At 43.9% G+C, this 7,534-nt stretch overlaps 1 pseudogene; it reads left to right on the top strand.

Annotated features, from left to right (window-relative positions):
• The first annotated feature begins 2,792 nt into the window (after positions 1–2,792).
• On the top strand, positions 2,793–3,434 carry LOC132691908 (pancreatic progenitor cell differentiation and proliferation factor pseudogene; annotated as a pseudogene).
• Positions 3,435–7,534: the final 4,100 nt, after the last annotated feature.

The raw sequence follows: 7,534 nt of genomic DNA, 5'->3' as shown, positions 1-7,534 counted from the left end.
TGGTGATTTAAGGAATGTCTGAAAAGGAGACGGTGGCTCACAAACTTGAAGGACTAGAAGACGATCAGGACCTGGAAAATGTGGGCCGGATCAGTGCATGGAGGCCTGGAGGCAGAGACCGGCTGAGTCTCCTGGGGGCGGTGAGAGGAAGTGGCCAGAATGAATCTGTTCTTGTGTTACTGGGCTCACGATTAAATGCTTGGTCAGAAGCATGCCTACACAAAGTGAGCAGACTCTGTCAGTTAACCACCTAACACCATCCCCTATTTGCTCTTGCTAACAGAATTCCAACTAGGTCCAGGGCATCATCCCAGGATTCATGGGACATGATTAATGTAAGCCAGTCAGAACAAAGCTGTTCCCCACGTCCCTAGCCTCCTGGCAGCCGGGAGCCATCACCCAGCTCTGACCACTGAGATTTGGTAGGGTCTAAATTGTATTCCCACCAAATTTACATTAAAGCTCTAAGTCCTAATATGACTGTGTTTGGGGATAGGGCCTTTAGGGAGGTCATTAAGGTTAAATGAGGTCATAAGGGTGGGGCACTAACCCAATATGACTGGTATCCTTATAAGAAGAGACATAAGAGAGCTCCAACTGCCCCCTGCCCCGCTCCTGCCCCAAGGACCAAGTGAGGATTTAACAAGAAAGCAGGCATCTGTACTACAGGAGGAGAGGCTTCATCAGAAACCAACCCTATTAGACCTTGATCTTGGACTTTGTTGATAGCATCTGTGTGGTTGTAATAGACAGCCCATGGTCATCTCCAGAATGGTCCAACAATATCTACTCCCCTTCCAGGGCCAGGCCATATCTAATTGGACTAATGGAGCTGAGTCAGGGTCATGGCTATGCTCCATGGAGACCCTGCATGTCCTGGGGCATCCCAAATCTTTCTTGGAGCCTGAGGGAATTCCCAGAATCCTCCCCACAAATCCCTCTTTGAGTATAAACCGGCCAGAAGCAATTTCTGCTACTTGCCACTTGAACACCACCAGCCATCCAGGTCTCCTTTATGGTGAATGTCCAGGGGCTCTAGCCATGGGTCCCAGCAGCCCCACATCAGTGGAGTTGGGCTGAGCCTTGTCCCCCTGCCGAGTCAGTAATGACCGAGAAGACTCCCCGGGGCTTGTGCTGAGCTGGGCCACCTAACAGCCCTCTGTGGCCAAGACAAGGATATTGGTCTTTGGTGGCCCAAACCGCTTCTCCATCACTTTTGCCAAAGCACACCCCTGAGGGCAAGGAACTTCTGGTACCCTAGTATCCTGGGCTTCCAGTTCACAAGTAAGTGAAGGACTCTGTCCAGACAGTAAGTCAGGCCTCTCTGGTTTGTAATAATGGGAGGAAGTGTGCCAGACAGTGGAGAATCTGAACCACTCCAGAGTTTTCAGTAAACATTGCTCAGTGTTCAGCTACATTTGAGAACTGGGAGCAAGAAGAGCTCTGACTATTCTTTTCTAGGAAAAACCTAGTCATGAGTTGTATGCAAACAATGCCTAGAGTTTATAAGGCAGTCCTTGCAGCTTCTTTGCCCCACTGTTGGGCCTTGTCAGACCGGTGCTTGTACAGAAAGCAAAGGAAAGCTAAATCAGACACCATGGAATTTGGAATCTAAATCAGAGAGAGAAAGAGGGAAGAGAGAGGGCAATGGGAAGGGAGGGAGGAGTGGGGAAGCAGATAGGAAGGCAGACTTCTAGTGACCTGCAGGAGGGATGAGGGAAGGTGCTGATAAATGATAATAATGGTTTATAGAGGTCTTGTCCTTGTTGGTGAAAGACAACAAAGCATCTAGTTTGCTACTCTTCTGTTTTGTGTATTTTGAACTCAAATCAATTTAAGAATCGGTAAGCACTGAGAAGAGAACGGCACAATGATAGGAAATGTTCAAAAACTGAGTTTTGTTTTTCTCTGTGTATTTCTTCTCTTGTTTTGTTTTAGACAGAGTGTGTGAGCAGGAGAGAGGGGCAGAGGGAGAAGAGAGGGAATCAAGCAGGCTCCACACATTAGCACGGAGCCCAATTGTGGGGCTCAATCCCACAACCCTAGGATCATGACAAAGCCGAAGTCAAGAGTTGGAGGCCCAACCAACTGAGCCACCCAGGTGCCCCTTTTCTGTGTATTCTTGACCCATGGCTAAAATTTTGGAATTGCAGCTATAATCCCTATTTGTATGTTTGTGTCTGAGTGTGTAGTATTTTCTTACCTTCAGATTATCAAATTAGTTAAATCATAAATCTCTTACAGGACCTCTATTCTGATTGAGACTTATTTATCTTAGAGATGGAGGCTTATATAAACTGAATATTCCTAAAATTCCTCCAAATTAAGGAAATTGAACTTCTAATACTTTCAACAAGTGGGGGTGGGAGAGAGGGAGAGGAGGAGGAATACACATTATGTTTAAAACAACTCAAATGTTTTTTTAAGAATTCAACATCACGGGGCACCTGGGTGGCTCAGTTCGTTGAGCATCAGACTCTTGATTTCAGCTCAGGTCATGGTCTCACCCTTTGTGGGTTCCAGCCTGGCATGAGGTTCCCCCCTGACCGTGCAAGTGCATGCCAGTGCGGGGGCCTGCTTGGGATTCTGTGTCTTCCTTTTCCTGCCCACCCCCCCCCACTTATGCGCCCACATACTCTCTCAAAATAAACTTTAAAAGAAAAAAAAAAGAATTAACTATCACATAATTTATATATATTTTTTGCAAGTGACACTAATATTATTTTAACAAAAACAGCTATGTCTTCTCTGAATTGTCAGCATTAAGCTTAGAGCAGGATTTGTGGTGGAGCTGCCTTAGGCGGTGTCTGCAAATGGGTCCTTAGCATCCCGTGCCTGCCACCGTGATCTTGATCGAGCGCCAAGGCCCTCGAGGGGTCGCATGGGAGGTTTCCACTAGCCCACAAGCGACAGCATGGCAGCCATCCCCTCCAGCGGTTTGCTCATGGCCACCCACGACTATTACCGCTGCCTGGGTTCCACTGCCAGCAACAGCTCCTGTGGAGGTGCAGAGTATCCTGGGGAAGCCATCCCTCACCACCCCGGTCCCTCCAAGGCCGACCCAGGTCACTGGATGGCAAGTTTCTTTTTTGGGAAGTCCACCCTCCCGTTCATGGCAACACGCTCGGAATCTCCCCAGGCCTCCAGCGACTTGATCGCCTGTGACTTGACTCTGGAAGCCATGAGGAAGCAGCAGCCTGGTGGCCAGTCTGGCAAAGCGAACACCGAACACCCGTCCCCAGTCCTGAGAGGCCACTGGCCCTCTTCAGGAGGCGCTAGGCTCATCAGAGCCCCTCCTGTCCCCTCCTCTCTCCACGTAGATTAGGCAGGCTGCAGCAAGTGGAAACAGTTGGGTTCTTTTAGATCAAAATAACAAAACACCAAAAAGGAAGTCAAGAGAATCCCACTCTTTACTATCCAAGCCACACACAAGCCTTCCTGATACCCTGTAATCGTGTGCCTTGCACCAGGTGGGAAACAAACTCCAAGCGGTTGGTCAGTTTAAAAAAAAAAAAAAAAAAAAAGTATAATATAAGCTTACATTTTATCCTATTTAGGTGTGTTCTTCCTAAACTCCTACAGATTTACTGATCAAATAAGCTAGCACTGCTTTTATTTAATGTTTAAGAATATGAAACATTTATGGGGCACCGGGATGGCATAGTCGGTTAAGCATCTGACTTCAGGTCAGGTCATGATCTCACGGGTTTTGAGTTCAAGGTTTTTGAGCTCTGTGCTGACAGCTCATAGCCTGCAGCCTGCTGCAGATTCTGTCTCTGTCTCTCTCTCAAATATAAAAAGATAAATAAATAAATATAAAATTATGTTTAATCAAATTGAATCATTATTCTGATAACCTTTCATTTCAAGAGTAATTATATTTTGCTGTGTGTCAACTAGAAGATAGTGTCCGATAACTTTAGGTAACCTAAAAATCTTAGATTGATTCTAAATCGGGTTTGATAATGGATATTCATTTAATTCCTAAATAATTTTTTACTAAAATACTGAAACATTATTTCAAGCATAAGTTTTAGTTTATGTATTTTTGCCTCTTTATATGGTACTGAAGGATGGATATATATATATGTGTGTGTGTGTGTGTGTGTATATATATATATATATATATATATATATATATATATATATTTAGGTCTATTAATAAACATGTTCATTTTTGCCACCTTGAGAAGTTGCAATATAATGGGTGTGTATGGATATAGAAAGTTGTACTTTTGCAGAAAGAAATTTACATGAGTTTGGGTCAAAGCTGGCTAAGTACTGATTGGTTTTTTGACATGATATTCAAAAAAAGCTTTAGAATCAAATTATTATACTGATCCAAAATCAGAATTTGGCTTTCTCTGTTAAAATGACAAAATTTTCTTGGATTATCGGTCTCCTCTTAATAAGGACTTGGTTAAAAGTTTTCTTTACCTTCTAGTTATCTGCTTAGACGGCAAAGATTCTGTGTCTTAAAAGAATAAATTCTTGGGGCACCTGGGTGGCTCAGTTGGTTGAGCATCTGACTTCGGCTCAGGTCATGATGTCGCGGCTCCTGAGTTTGAGCCCCGTGTCGGGCTATGTGCCGATGGCTCGGGGCCTGGAGCCTGCTTCAGATTCTGTGTCTCCCTCTCTCTCTGCCCCTCCCCTGCTTGTACTCTGTCTCTCTCTCTCAAAAACAAATAAACATTAAAAAAAATTATGCTTTAGGTTGACTATATCATGTCCTTGATTATTTAAGAGAATAAAGTCTCACTTTTGAAAGAGCAAAGGTTCTTTACGATCATGTTTCCTTTAAAAATTGTTTTACTATTATTTAAAAACATTTTTAATGTTTATTTATTTTTGAGAGAGAGAGAGAGAGAAAGAGCAAGTAGGGGAGGGGCAGAGAGAGAGGGAGACACAATCCGAGGCAGGCTCCAGGCTCTGAGCTGTCAGCCCAGAGCCCGATGCAGGTCTTGAACCCATGAATCATGAGATCACGACCTGACCTGAAGTCGGATGTTTAAACAACTGAGTCACCCAGGTCCCCATGTTTTACTATTATTTTAGTTAATTGTGGGAGTCAAGGGGCACCTGGCTGGCTCAGTTGGAAAAGCATGCAACTCTTGATCTCAGGGTCATGAGTTCAAAGCCCATGTTGGGTGTAGAGATGACTAAAAATAAAAAAATAAATAAACTTAAAAATATATATATGGTAGGGGCGCCTGGGTGGCTCACTCCATTGGGTGTCTGGCTTCGGCCCAGGTCATGATCTCACAGTTTGTGATTTCGAGTCCTGTGCTGACAGCAGAAAGCCCACTTTGGATCCTCTCTCTCTCTCTCTCTCTCTCTCTGCTCCTTCCCTGCTCACTCTCTCAAAAATAATTTAAAAAAAATATGGTATCCAAATATTGTTTTACAGTAATCCATAATCCTACCTTAAGTGCTCAAAACTCCTGGCGGAAGCTTTTGATATTTTGTCCTCCTCAAATCCTCTCTTAAATGCATATAAATAAGTGAAAGAAGCCAATCTGAAAAGGCTACATACTGTATGTTTCCAACTAAATGACATTCTAGAAAAGGCCAACTATGGAGACAGTAAAAAGATCAGTGGTTGCCCCGGGGTTTGGTGGGGGTGGGGTGGGGCAGGGAGGGCGGTGTGGGTAGAGATGGAGAGTGGGGGAACAATAGGCAGAGCACAGAAGAATTTTAGGGCAGTGAAAATACTCTGTGATACCATAATAATGGATACATGTTATTTATTTAATAAATAAAATCTTTATTAAAAAAATCCAATTCTGAAGATTATCTTTCACACCTAAAACTGTCTTTGAGATCTCCCAGAGGGTCTCCAGAAAATCATTTAGGATTTTTTTTTTTTAATTTTTGTTGTTGTTTATTTATTTTTGAGAGAGACAGAATGTAAGTGGGTTGGGGCAGAGAGAGAGGGAGGCACAGAATCCAAAGCACGCTCCAGGCTCTGAGCTGTCAGTACAGAGCCTGATGTGGGGCTCGAACTCATGAGCTGCGAGATCATGACCTGAGCCGAAGTTGGACACTCAACCAATGAAGCCACCCAGGCACCCCAAGGATTTTTTAAGTTTGTAAAAAGAGAGGTATTACAATTAGGCTTATCTGATACATTACTATTAATGAGTAGCACAGAAAGGTTTGTTAAATGAAGAGATGCTTTCATTCAGGTAAAATGTTATTAACATAAGATTTTCATAAATTGTATGCTGTACAGGAAGTTCTAGAGAACTGTCAGTGCCCTAGCTGTCTATGACAGGTTTCCATTTATCAGAGTCCTAGTGCTGCTTTGCCTGATATTAGACAAAAACAGGTTAGTGTTATTAATCATAATTTGTTAGTTTTTATTTTTATTATATTTTAATGTTTATTTTTGACAGAGAGAGAGAGAGAGAGAGAGAGAGACAGAGCATGAGCAGGGGAGGGGCAGAGAGAGAGGGAGACACAGAATCCCAAGCAGGCTCCAGGCTCCGAGCTGTCAGCACAGAGCCCGATGCGGGTCTTGAACCCACAGACCGCAAGATCATGGCCTGAGCCGAAGTCAGACGCTCAACCGACTGAGCAATCCAGGCACCCCAATTTGTTAGTTTTTAAATTGTTAACTTGGTTGCAACTTTACTTCTTTGATTCAAATCCAGTACCTTGTAGGCCAGTGTGTTTTTTGCTTTTTAAGTTTTATTTATTTATTTTGAAAGAGAGAGAGCACAAGCTGGGAAGGGACAGAGTGGGAGAGAGAGGATCCCAAGCAGGCTCTGTGCTAGTGCAGAGCTTGACACAGGACTCGAACCCACGAACCATGAGATCATGACCTGAGCTGAAATCAAGAGTCAGATGCTTAACTGACTGAGCCACCCAAGTGCCCCAGGCCAGTGGTTTTTAAAAAAATTTTTTATGTTTATTTATTTTTGAGAGAGAGAAAGACAGAGTGCCAGCAGGGGAGGGGCAGAGATAGAGGGAGACACAGAATCTGAAGCAGGCCCTGGGGTCCAAGCCGTCAGCACAGAGCCTAATGCGGGGCTTGAACCCATGAACAGCAAGATCATGACCTGAGCCAAAGTCAGAGGCTTAACCGACTGAGCCACCCACGCGCCCCAGGCCAGTGGTTTTTGATTAGAGATTCACATTGCTTATCGTGGGGTTTTATTAATACATAGGCATTTATGACCTAATCCAAATTTACAGAGTCTCTTTCCTTGATATTCTTAACATATTCTTGGTGTCAAAGGAAAGATCAAATCCAGATTTAGTAAGGAGAGATTTTATCTGAAGGATTACTACAAGGGCGGCAGTGGAGGGGGGACACTTGCAAGGAGGCGTGAGGGCCGGCATATGTGACTACTGCAACAGGGAGAACCCTAAGACCTGCATGTGTCATGTTGAGTTAGGCAAAAAGAGCTTTTCTTTTATAGAAAAGAATGAGTGTCAGTGAGATGAAAGGCATGATAGGATAGTAAATCAGAGTGTTTTACCCTGAGGCCAGCCTATTTCACCCTGAGGCCAGGGTTTGTGTGCTTGCTCA

The sequence above is a fragment of the Panthera onca genome, chromosome A3, assembly GCF_046562875.1.
Source record: "Panthera onca isolate mPanOnc1 chromosome A3, mPanOnc1 haplotype 2, whole genome shotgun sequence".
Classification (NCBI taxonomy): domain Eukaryota; kingdom Metazoa; phylum Chordata; class Mammalia; order Carnivora; family Felidae; genus Panthera; species Panthera onca.
The sequence above is the reverse complement of the archived record's forward strand: the minus strand, read 5'-3'. Positions and strand labels throughout refer to the sequence as shown.